The 8,959-nt window shown below is 41.4% G+C and overlaps 1 long non-coding RNA gene across 1 annotated transcript; it reads right to left on the reverse strand.

The window, feature by feature from the left end:
• Nucleotides 1-257: 257 nt before the first annotated feature.
• On the reverse strand, nt 258-4,250 carry LOC106945682 (uncharacterized). The gene is made up of 4 exons (XR_001424613.1): nt 3,937-4,250; nt 3,643-3,738; nt 2,109-2,237; nt 258-958 (listed from the first exon to the last, which is right to left on the reverse strand). It is a non-coding gene; the product is annotated as an uncharacterized LOC106945682 (long non-coding RNA).
• Nucleotides 4,251-8,959: the final 4,709 nt, after the last annotated feature.

An 8,959-nucleotide genomic window follows, 5' to 3' on the forward strand; every position in this document is an offset into this window, starting at 1 on the left:
TCCGGGGTGCGTTTTAACAAATTTCCCATTCTTTGGGCCTTTTTTTTTTTTTTTTTTTTTTTACCAAATACTTCTTTTACTTTTACTTGAGTAATTTCTTGTTTGGCTATTTTTTTTTTTTTTTACTTTTAGTTGAGCAAAAATATGCTGAAGTAGTGCTACTCTTACTTAGGTACAATTTTCATGTACTCCACCCACCTGTGCCTACTTACAATCAGATCAAATTTGAAGATGACCAATAAAAAGCATGCAGCAGGTACAAACAGTGTCTATTTTTATTCATTTTGAGTAACTATCTATAGAACTTATATTGCAGGATATTCTTACTACATGACATCACTGAGCAATCTCTGTATATTAATAACAAGGAGTAGGTAGAAGTTGGAGCACCTTGCAAAGTAAAACTGATAGGAAATTGATACCCCATGTGGCTTAAAAAGGACCTAGAGCTAATTTATTTTAACATTAAGAGCCACTTTATTGAACCACCTCAAGCTGTCAGTCTTCAAGTATCCACGGAGGGGGAATGCCTCTCTCCTCTGAGGCCTGTAGCTGCTGCTTGTCTGCTGGCATCGGCGCAGTAAGGTGATCTACCGGCTATCAGCAGGCCATCTGAATCATTCAGGGTACTCGTGTCATCTCCGGCATGTTCCAGCTGGCTCCGTTTCTGTGGCCGCGTCTCAGAATCAAAGATGAAAGACAGATCTGTTGCTCCACATAGTCCAGTGACCTCCTTCGATTAAATTTGGCAAATTATGTTTTCATTTAATCTCGACTCGCTCAGCTTTTCCACTCGACACCTCATTCCATGACAGCGGCGCTTTATCCAGGCAGCGTACCGTGACGCCACTTATCAGCGCAAGACTGAAGGGAGCCGAGCGTTCGTTGGACCGAACGCTTTCAGACTTGCTCGAGCAACGCACCTCCAGCCAGTCCGTCAGATGGCATCGGTCTGATCCTGCATAAAACAAAAACCTTGAAAGTTTAGACAAGCATCAGAACAAGGCAAAACTTTGTCTAGCCAGCCCTACGCCCCCTTCCACACACACACGCACACACGCAACCCACCCGCTGACCCCCACCACCATATGCCAAAAATTATCATACAAGTTTCTCTTTGTATCCATATTTAAGGCACGATGGAGAAGAATTGAGCCTTTATATGGGAGGAAGGCTGTGTGTTTATCCAGCAGCGCCAGCACCAGGAAACAAGAGAAAGCCCCCATTGCTGCTGGTGGAAGCAGGAAAGAGTTGGAGACTGTGGGGCTGGTGGGAGGAAAGGTGAAAGGAGACAGGGAGAGGAAGAAAGAAACTCTTTGAGTGACAGTAATTTAGCGCTCCTGTTTTGTGTGTGTGTGTGTGTGTGGTTTTTTTTTTAAATGATTTCGATGCTTTTAGGAAAACACACAGCCCTGTGGCTGTAGCACTTGGGACCAAATCAAAGGCGTCTTTTACCAGATGATTCATGCGTGCATTTGCGTTTGCTTGTCTATCTGTAGCTTGTCTATTTGCATGTGCGATTTCTGTCTTGGGTGAATCCATCTAAAGCTAGAAGGATAACTTTCTGTGTAAGCATACAAACCATCATAATAGTACTCAGAACATTTTTGGGGGGAAGAAAGGAAGTCAGCTGCAACATCGAGCTGAGGGCGGAAATTCAGCCTGCTGAGTCAGAGGTTTCCCAAAAGCTTGCTATCATAATTCAACACTGCTGCTTTACAATGTAGCTGTGGCATTGGTTACTTCAGCACCAAGCTCAGCATTTAACAATTCTCAGAACAATTTAAGCACCACTGTTTTTTGACAATCATAAAAACCCTCCACTAAATAAAGATGGTAGTAACTTTTTGGAGAACTTTGATGCCGATTCTTTATGAGACAAACATGAACTAAGTGCAGCTCTCAGTGGCAACAAATGAAACTGAAACTCTAGTATTAGCAGCAATTACCTTCACGCTAAGGAAAAGTTTGAAAAAATTTTTTTACTAGAAGTTGAAACTGCCAGAAGTGAGATAATGGTCCAGGCTCTCAAGGAGAAAAGGTGAGTGGCTGTTGTTTGAGGTTTTGTGCCGTTTCAAATGAAGGTCCAGGTGGAGACGAGCACTGACCAGGAAGAGGAGCTGCAGGTGATGGCGTCTCCATCTTGTTTCCAGGAAGACACAGTGACGATTTGAGGAAACGGAGCAGATGAGCAAGGAATGGGGCATCAACCAGGAGGCGGGACACTTCTTGCAAACCTTTAAAAGTTGCAGAATATTTTGGTTTAAAATCAACAACTTCATAAAAAAAAAAAAAAAATTAAAAAAAACACTCACATTCATTTTCCCATTCTTAAAGCTCGATCACAAATGATGCACGTGAAATCGCCACAAGCTGGAAAGTGTCAGCTTGAAGAGATCAGTGACATCAACATTTTCACGTAGTCATGTGAAAGTGCCTTCTTCCTCATCCTCCTCGGCTGTTTACCCAGTGTTACGCAACGGGACGATGTAAGAGCCTCAACTATAAACAGTTGTGGTACATCAGTCAGCTTCCACATCCCGTCTTCCTCGTATGCTGAATATTTTCTTTAGCTTTCGTTCCTAAAATGCCATTAAAAAAATAAATAAAAACAAGGGATTCTCAAATTGTTTGAGCGCTATGAGGCTGAAATATTCCAAAGCTATAAACCAGCAAATTGCTGAGAGGGGAACAAAGTGGAGGAATGCTGGGTTTATAAATGGTCCTACTGATGGATCTCTGTTTTCCCTCGTGTCAAACAGACGCGGAACTGAAAGGGCCTCCTCACGACCCCCCGGCCCCCTTTTCCACATTGGGGCTCCGCAGGAAGGCCTGAGGCTCGAAGGTTTCAAACCGCAGCGACCTTCTCACTCCAATCGATTCATTTTTGGACTTATTTTTGTGTCAAAATTAGACTCTGGATAAATTACATAGGCTCTGAAGGGCCCCCTTGTTCGCTAAGAATAATAAAGAAAGGATTGCTATGTGGAGAAGTTTGCAGTGAATTGGACTTTTAAGTGTGTGTGAGTGCGTTGGGGCTGAAGAGCCGACTGTAACGGAGGAGCGGGGAGACGGTGCAGCGAGTAAAGATAGAGACGGTGGGGAGGTGGGGGGGAGAGGAGGCCTGCTGTCTCATTTTCCCATGATGGATTGGACTATTTAATGTCCCGTGTTAGCACAGGTTTAACCTTACAGCTCAGAAGCAAACAACATGAGTGACTACAGCAGAGGAGTAAAGGAGGAGAGGGAAACTGATCGGGAAATGATCGGATCAAGTATAGAGCATCTGCTCCAGGAAATCCTTTAAAATGTCTTTTATCAAGCATTTCAGTCGCAAATATTCTCCCAGCCTCCTCTTTTTTTTAAACTAAAATAATCCTATCCTCTATCAGATAACATGGGGGTTTACAAAATTAGAGATGTTATCCAAAATGAAACAAGAAAAACTTTTGTTGATGAAGATCCCTGACGTTTATTCTGCTCTGTTTGCCTTGGATTATTGTGCACGTTAACCCTGAATGGTGTTTTTCTTACAAATAACACTGTGCTGCATAATCAGTCTGGAGAACGTCACGGCTTGATTTTTAACTTTACTCATGTTAAACGTATAACACATAAAAACAAAACCTGTTTAAATCATACCTTTCATGGGGGAAAGGATATTTAACAAAGAAATGGTCCATCCCTGGTATCCTCTACCGTTGTCTTTGATTGAATTTTGCGGATAATCAGACTGACCTGGTGGTAAAACAGGAACAAGTTAGAAAATGACTCTTTTTCCATCCAGCACAGCATTGAAAGTCAAATGTTAAGTATCTCCTTTAGTTTATTTTGAAGCGTGGTGAGAGGCAGTAATCCAGCAGTAACAGGATATTTTCACATGGGAATGATACAAAATGTTTTCCTACCCTGAACTAAGTCATTTTATCCACTCACCTTTACCAGGAAGTTGAAAATCATCTCACAGTTTGTGCAGAAAGAATCGGGAGCCATCATTTTTGCTCTGGTTGTGTCTCTTTGTACTGCCACGGACCAGCCTTGACACCCTGAATGTGGACTTTGGTACCGTCTAAATAAATGTAATTCAACTTTGCCCAAAAATCGAATTCATATAATTCACTGAAATTCAAAACAGAGGTGATCATTCATAAACAGGAGCTGATTCTGTAGTTTTAGTCAAAGCAAAGTTTGGTCTCTAAAAAGTAACGTTGGGTAAGGATGAGCGATGCGTTTAACTTGAAAATACACCACAGTTTTTTTTAAATACAAATGTCTGGATTAATATTTTTGTGGAAGCTAAACAGTCAACTAGTTTTGTTTTAAAAATATGAACATTTTAGAAATTACAAACTTAAATTAAAATTAAAAAAAAAATCCAACAACTGCCAAAGCATAATCCTCTGCAGGTCACTTCATGTAGTTTATCTGCTTGCTTGTTTAAGTTTATTGTCACCCAAAAGACAGCTGCATTTGTGTTTTGTCAAACAGCAGAAAGCCTTCATAAATCTCAAATTGTATTTTGAAGGATCTCGGCTCAGTGCAGAATTTTTTTTTTTTTCTCGCGCGCCGTCAATCAGCTAGGTGGCGTTTTCTCGGACAGAAATCCTGCAGCGCTTTTGTATCGCTACACCACCAGCATTATTACCACATGCTGCTATTACAGCCTTCGTTACGCGGCCTGTTTCCAGAGGAGAGTCCACCTGATTCCCCCATCCGTCCGCAGGTTATTAATAGGTCTTGTTTCTCGTGGGCAGATGGGGTGGGTGTGGGGTCACAGATAGCTGATATCCCTTTGCTTGTCCTCTAAAGCGCTCTGTACGACCACACCGCCCTCCCCGACTCTGCTGCTGCCAGCTTTCTCTCCCTTATGAGTCTCTCTCTTTTTTTTCTGTCTCGTACTCTCTCTCTCTCTCTCTCTTTCTCTCTCTCTCTCTCTGTCGGCCATGTGTCCCCCCTCACTCAGTCAGAGTAACATGTGTCACTCGCACTCTCTAAGGCATGCCCTCCATCTCTGCAAGCACTCCTTGCTCTCCTCTCTCTCTGTCCAGCTGACAGCATGTAATTGAAATGGTCAAACACATGAAAATGTGACAAATGGCTGGAGGAATTTGTGCTTCATCATCGCCGTCGTTGTGCAACCACTCTCTCTTGCTCCCTGGAAGCTGGTTGACAACTCGTAATCAGACTACCGAGGCACACTACAAATGCTGGGTGACCTAAAAGAGATTCATACTTCATCGTTGTAATTACGACGGACCACAGACTCTCTCTTACCTCATTATTTAACTTGGCTGTGGAACAAAATGAGTCACCGCGAGTTAAAAATGACGTGTATTTCGCATTAACAAGATTGCAGTCAATCAGGTGGATTAAATAAGAGCGAGCGAGTGAGTGAGGAGCAGCAGGTTTTCACACCTAAAGCTCCCCAAATGAAGCCAGGGTGGAGGATCTAATGCGCTGGTGCCATGTTATCTTGTGAAGGGAGATAAGACAGGAAAACACCGGAAGGAACCCCACTGAGTCTCTGTGCCGGGTTCGATCACCAGCCGTCACCTCCAGCAGATATCACCACTCACTCACACACACACACACCGATAAAATGGGTTCGTTTGGACCACTTTGTGTCCGTCAGACCACTGCAAAGGCAGCCGACGTTTCTGGTCCTTTGAATAGCAGAGACAGTGGAAGATAAAGATTTGGGGGGAAAAAAAACAAAACAGTGGAGGGAATTTTTTAAAAATAAATGTCCCAACTGGGCCTGTTTGGAGTTTTACTGACGTCTAGGTCAGTAAAATGTTAAGAAGGTAGTCGGATGTGGATGCTGAGATGTGTTTTGATTTATTCTGCGTTGCATTCCTGACCTGGTTTGATTCCACAATTTGCAGGTCCTCAATTAAACTTTCAGAAATTCTCCAAATTTGAACGTTTTTTCTTTTCAAATTTCTTTCAAATTGTATTTTCACTTCATTGAGACTAGAGTTTTCATTAGTATCACAGCAGTCAAACAAACAACAATGTATAAGAATTGAGATGCTAATCCAGTTTAAAATAATAATTTTTCAGACTAAAATGTTTTACATCTTAATCTTTTGACTGGTTTGTACATTTCCAACTTTTTACCTTATTCATTAATTTTGTGCAGTTTTTTTTTAATAATCAAAGTTTGCAGATCAGTTGTTGTCAGTTCTTCAGATTTTGTCGTGTTGTTCTGTTTCCCCGCGTCTTTCTTGTTTTCTTTAGGGTACCAGCTGAAACGGGACCCACATGAAAATCGGTGGCTAAGGCCTCTTTCGTTTCACAACAAAGTGAGGCACAAAGCTCTGCAGGCCGACCTGAGGCTTAAAGGATACCATCCTGCTGTTTCGTTGATAATGGTTTGATAACGTGACACTGCACACAATTACATGCCAACGGCGGGGAGGAATGCAGCGTGTGGAATATCAGCAACTGCTCCATCTTGCCAAATGCATAATCAAGTTGTTTTGGTATTTCCAGCTATCTAAAGCAGCCATCTTTCAGCTATCCTAAGCAGCTATCTCATGTCTCTGTCCTGCCCGCCATCAGTCGGGGGGTGGGGGGGCAAGAACACTGAGAGGAGGCAGACAACACTGGATACGCTGATAGTGCCGGGGTCTTGTTTTCCCATGCGCGCTGCCAGGACATGATGTATAAATAGGCTCCAAGCTGTTTGTGTGCAAGTGCAGGCTCAAGTTATGTGGCTATAGCTTGAGAAGGGCTGCGTGTCGCTGCGAAGCTGCGGCTGGGACGTATCTGTGGTGGGTTCAGGGCCCACCATAGATACGCCGGTGTCTTCACATGTCTGATCTGAGAGGCCTCGCATGGGAGGTGGTGACGGGCGACAGAAGGGCACGGATTCAGAGTATTTTGGTGTTAATTGAGCTTATTGGTCTGCTATTCACAGCCTTGACATGTGATTGATTTAAAGGCTAGAGTACGAGTCGACCTCTATGGCGGCGGCTTCTTAGATATGGGCTCAGGACCGCACAGCTGTCAGGAATAATCCTCGACATTACTTTTTTTATTTTTTTCAAAGAAGGGTGAGCAATCTGCCCTCCTTCAGGTTTTTATTAGTTTTCCGACAGTACAGAGAAGGAGAGGGGAAGGAGAGGACAGAGAAATGTGAGGGGCTGGCAGTGGAGGGGGGAGAGTGGGAACTTGACCATGAACACCACAGAGGGTTTTCCACTCTGGTTCACTAATAACACTCGCTAATAAACTTTCACCAGGACTACTTATATTTTACAACAAAGAGATCCTGTAACAATTTTATTGGCCGGCAACAGATTGCATTTGATTTATGTATTTATTTATTTTTAATCATCTGATTTCTTCTAAATCAGCACCGCTGAGTATTTCCGTGCTCTCGTCGTTTTATGCCTGAGCAGTAAGGTCAGCACTTAATGTTTCGCAAAGATGGAAAACAAAACCGAGACTTTTCAGCTTCTACGTGAAGGATAAAATTTACAAAAACAATTGATACTTATAAAACTGCACCATCTGTCTTTTTAAACACACAGGCATCATGGAATCAGTTCAGATTTTGTTATTTTTATATATTCAATCATCTCTTTCGATTTTTTTTTCCCCCTGTGTTTTTTCACACATTGATGTATTTCTTAAATTTATATGCCTGCATACCATGTCTGGTCACCTGTTTGTCAGGATGAGGGATGTTTACAGCTCCTTATTTTGGTCAGAGAGCAGTATTAAAGGCTACTGTGCTTCTTGTTATTTTGATGACTTTCCCTGTTATGTTGACAGAGTTGGCCACTAAAGCCACTTAGTTACATGAACACTGAAGAAAGTTCCACATGTAAAATTGTTTATGTGGCGTAACCTTGGGTACCAAGCAGAAAAATAAACCATATTTGGATTAAATATGGCAGGTTGCATAATGCCATGCACCATGGCTCAATAGCTAAAGGGCTAATGTGACGTTGATATGAGACTGGTCGTCTCTAGTTAAAAATCTAAAATATTTAGACTGACCAAACCTGAACTGGTTAATCCTACACATCGACAGAAATGTTTTGAGACGGTTTGTGACAGTTTGAAACCTTCATTTTATTTGTAAAGATGACAAAAGAGCATTAAAGTGAGACCTGTACCGGTGTCTCTAATGCTGAGCCTAAGTTTTTCCATTTCAGTGTAACTACATGATGCATCTGACTGGGCTGTCTTAGGCTTTCTTACATACCTTTACACAAACTGGCATCATGTGATCTACTGATTTCTGCTGGGATGTTCTACATTGAACTGTACTGAATGTGAATGATTGGATTGGATCAATCCTATCTATGTTGGTGGAAACCCCATTTTGCTTTTTCCTTCCTAAAGGCGTACACCAGAGATCAGCTCTTTTTCATTTTTCTTATTATATCAAGGAATATCAAACTCGTAATAATTTCCATTAATGCTGACATTGCATTTCTGCACTGTGTTGGATCTAAACCTTATCAGGTGCTTTATTGCCAAAAACAATCTTTTAATGCACGTCAGCAGACTTTAAATCACTTTTAACGCGAAAAGGTAAAATAAGGATATAAGTAAGTAAGAACAGTAGTAAATACATTTCTTTTTTTATACATATATATATTTATTTATTACAGGAACAAAACATACAGTAGCACTTCTGTAAATAAGAATGCCAATTTTTCACCTGCAGTTCCTAGGCGATACATGTTTTCTGGAACAAAGAACACATACAGAACACCTCCAATAGTAAAACATAGTGAAAGAGAATTGGTAGTGAAAAAACACATACACGTACACACGCATATATGCCTCCGGAGGAAAAAGAAAAACTGGAAAAAGAAAAAATAAATAAAAAATTAATTAAATTAGGAAAAAATAATAAATAAATAAAATAAGTAAATACATAAATAAAAAAGAGGTGATTGATGCGCAGGGGGGTTTAAATTTCTACATTGAAGCAACA

This window comes from Poecilia latipinna, unplaced genomic scaffold, assembly GCF_001443285.1.
Source record: "Poecilia latipinna isolate Pla-1442-1.1 unplaced genomic scaffold, P_latipinna-1.0 Scaffold157, whole genome shotgun sequence".
Taxonomy (NCBI): Eukaryota; Metazoa; Chordata; class Actinopteri; order Cyprinodontiformes; family Poeciliidae; genus Poecilia; species Poecilia latipinna.